General features: G+C 39.0%; 1 non-coding gene across 1 annotated transcript; it reads right to left on the bottom strand.

Moving 5' to 3' along the window:
* Positions 1–532: 532 nt before the first annotated feature.
* On the bottom strand, positions 533–636 carry LOC112100436. Its single transcript, XR_002906808.1, has one exon. It is a non-coding gene; the product is annotated as a small nucleolar RNA R71 (small nucleolar RNA).
* Between the last annotated feature and the right edge of the window lie 3,285 nt (positions 637–3,921).

The raw sequence follows: 3,921 nt of genomic DNA, 5'->3' as shown, positions 1-3,921 counted from the left end.
ATCTTTATTTTTTGTTTTGTTTGCATCTTTATTTTTATTTTATTTATTTTGCATGCATGGTCGTAGGTCATTATTACCTAATCTTGAACCTATAGACCTTGAATTAGAAAAAACACTTCGCACACAAAAGCACATTAAAAATAAATTTGAAATGGATTTGCAACCACAAGAGAGGCCATTTAAGGACTACTTCAGTCCCTTAGCTAATTTGAGCACATCATGCATAAGATACCCAAATGTAGCTGCTAGGAGTTTCGAATTAAAACCTAGTGTGCTAAATTGTCTCCCCACATTTTATGGCCTAGAAAATGAGGATCCATATAATCATCTGAATGATTTTCATGCCATTTGTCAAACTTTTAAATATGAAAATTTTTCAGACGATGATGTTAAACTTAGACTATTCCCATTTTCTTTAAAGGATAGGGCTCGTTCATGGCTTAATACATTGCCTGCTAATAGCATTGCATCATGGGAACAAATGGTTACAAAGTTTTTGAATAAATATTTCCCAGTGCATAAAACCAATGCTATTCGCAGGGAAATCTCGGAGTTTACCCAGAAAGATGACGAGCAATTTTTCGAAACATGGGAGCGATTCAATGGGCTACTCTTGAAGTGTCCACATCATGGGTACGAGAAATGGCACCAATGCCAATACTTTTTGGAGGGATTACTACCAAATGTGCAAGAATGGCTAATGGCGACAAGTGGAGGAGAGCTAATGTCAAAAAGTGCATCCGAGATTTGGGAATTCTTTCAGCGACAAGCGGATAATTCCCAACAACGGAGTCGATCACTCAGGAATACTAGAAGAAGTAAAGGAGTAAATGAGGTTCAAATTGGCGAGTCAACTTCGGGAATCAAAGAAGTCAAGGAGATGGTTGAAGGTCTTGCTCGACAAATAGCATCGTTATCGACTGCTAAATCAACAGAACCACATGACCATGACTCATACTCAGATCAAGCCAATGCCATAGGTGTAATGAGAAAGCCATCAAATTACAACCCATACTCCAACACATATAACCCTGGATGGAGAGACCACCCCAATTTTTCATGGTCTCAAGGACTCCAACAGAATGGACCAGCAGCTCCAGCTCCACCAATGCAACCAATTCCTCAAATTTCTCAAGCCTCTCAGCCACCATTTAGACCATACAATCAGAACCAGAGTTACTCTCAGCCCAGACCATGGGAGGATTCATTCCAGAATCTTAAGAATCTTACTCACTCCACGATTGAGCAACAGAACCGCACCATTGATGGACTACGAAATGAGTTGAGAGCAGGCTTCAACTCACAAGCTCAATCAGTTTCAAGCCTCGAGAAGATGGTAGGACAACTTGCTTCTTCAGTTCAGACCTTGGCAATGACCGTTGAGAAAGGTAAGTTTCCAAGTCAACCAGTGCCTAATCCTAAAGGAGTGCATGAAGCAAGTACCAGTTCACCACAGCAGCATGGAGAGGTCAAAGTAGTAATGACCTTGCGAAAAGGAAAGGAAGTCGACAACAAAGTGGAGATGCCGGTGACAAAAGAAAATCAAATTGTACCTGTGAATGTTGAGGAATCATCACCGGAGGAAAAAGAAGAAACCAACCCACGAGAATACGTTCCGAAAGCTCCATTTCCTCAGAGGTTAGCTAAAGGAAAAAAGGGAAAATCCACAGGTGAGATTCTTGAAATCTTCAAACAGGTAAGTGTTAACATCCCTTTGCTAGATGCTATAAAACAAGTTCCATCTTATGCCAAGTTTCTTAAAGACCTTTGTACTAAAAAGAGAAATATGCATGTTCAAAAGAAGGCATTTTTAACAGAAAACGTTAGTTCTATACTCCAACATAAAATTCCTTTAAAATGCAAAGACCCAGGCTCCCCCACTATCTCATGTAGTATAGGGAACCACACAATTGAGAATGCTTTGTTGGATTTAGGAGCTAGTGTAAATCTTCTGCCTTACTCTGTATTCGTGAAACTTGGACTGGGAGAATTACACCCAACTCCAGTGGTGTTACAACTTGCAGATCGGTCCACAAAAATACCTCGTGGTATTGTGGAGGACGTGCTTATCCAGGTAGACAAGTTTTATTTTCCTGTTGATTTCATTGTAATTGACACTCAACCAATACAGGATTCAAGGAAGCACATCCCCATTATTCTAGGCCGACCTTTCTTGGCAACTGCGGATGCTCACATTCAATGCAGGACTGGAAATATGCAATTGTCTTTCGGCAACATGACTATGGAGCTGAACATCTTCAACATTGCCAAACAACCTCACAGTGCAGATGATGGAATTGTTGATGTGGATTTAATAGAAACAATAGTTGATAATACTTTTCTTTCAAACCTTAGTGATGATCCTTTACAGACATGCTTAACTCACTTTGGTTTGGATTTTGATATTGACAGATCGGTTGATGAGGTCAACGCCCTGCTTGACTCAGCACCATCTATGGACACTAATAAATGGAAGTCAAGAGTTGAACAACTAGCACCATCAGAGAAGCAACTCATTCCATCATCAGAATCACCACCGAAACTCGAGCTCAAACCATTGCCCAACACTCTGGAATATGCGTTTTTGGGAGAAGAAAGTACTCTGCCGGTAATCATCTCATCATCCCTAAATGACGAACAAAAAGGTAAGTTGTTGGATGTTTTAAAACAGCACAAAGAAGCATTAGGATGGACCATAGCAGATATTAAAGGTATAAACCCAGTAGATTGCATGCATTACATTCACCTTGATGAAAATGCTAAAACTACTAGGGAGATGCAACGTCGGTTAAATCCTAACATGAAAGAAGTTGTTAGAACTGAGGTTCTTAAGCTATTAGATGCAGGTATCATTTACCCAATTTCTGATAGTTCATGGGTCAGTCCTGTACAAGTTGTCCCTAAAAAGTCAGGAGTCACAGTAGTTACCAATGCTGATAATGAATTGATACCCACTAGAGTGACTACAGGATGGCGTGTATGCATTGATTATAGAAAATTGAATTCTGTCACACGTAAAGACCATTTTCCTTTACCATTTATTGATCAAATGCTTGATAGATTAGCAGGTCATGAATTTTATTGCTTTCTAGATGGCTACTCAGGATACAATCAGATTCCCATAGCACCAAACGATCAAGAGAAAACTACTTTCACTTGCCCTTTTGGCACATTTGCATATAGGAGAATGCCATTTGGATTATGCAATGCACCTGCTACATTTCAACGATGCATGTTGAGCATTTTTTCTGATATGGTTGAACGATTCCTTGAAGTCTTTATGGATGACTTTTCTGTCTTTGGCAACTCGTTTGATCAATGTTTACATCATCTAACACTAGTTCTGCAGAGATGTATCGAGAAGAACTTGATCTTAAATTGGGAGAAATGCCATTTTATGGTAAAACAAGGTATTGTTCTCGGTCACATCATTTCGAGCAAAGGTATTGAGGTTGACAAAGCCAAGGTGGATCTCATTTCTAATCTTCCTCCACCTAAAACAATCAGAAAAGTAAGATCTTTCCTTGGGCATGCTGGTTTCTATAGACGTTTCATTAAAGATTTTAGCAAAGTTTCTAGACCCTTATGCAATTTACTTGCTAAGGATGTACCTTTTATCTTTAATGATTCATGTCTTATGGCGTTTGAAAAATTAAAACAGTTGTTGACATCATCACCCATCATTCAGGCCCCGAACTGGAAATTACCATATGAGCTCATGTGTGATGCATCTGATTATGCAGTAGGAGCAGTATTAGGACAAAGAGTTGATCGAATTCCCCATGTTATTTACTATGCTAGTATGACATTAAATGATGCACAGTTGAACTATTCAACTACTGAAAAAGAAATGCTAGCAGTAGTGTTTGCATTAGATAAATTTCGATCTTATCTCATTGGTTGTAAAATAATTATATTCAC

The sequence above is a fragment of the Citrus clementina genome, unplaced genomic scaffold (assembly GCF_000493195.1).
Source record: "Citrus clementina cultivar Clemenules unplaced genomic scaffold, Citrus_clementina_v1.0 scaffold_3, whole genome shotgun sequence".
NCBI lineage: Eukaryota > Viridiplantae > Streptophyta > Magnoliopsida > Sapindales > Rutaceae > Citrus > Citrus x clementina.
Note: the sequence above shows the minus strand (reverse complement) of the source record. Positions and strands in the feature narration are given on the sequence as shown.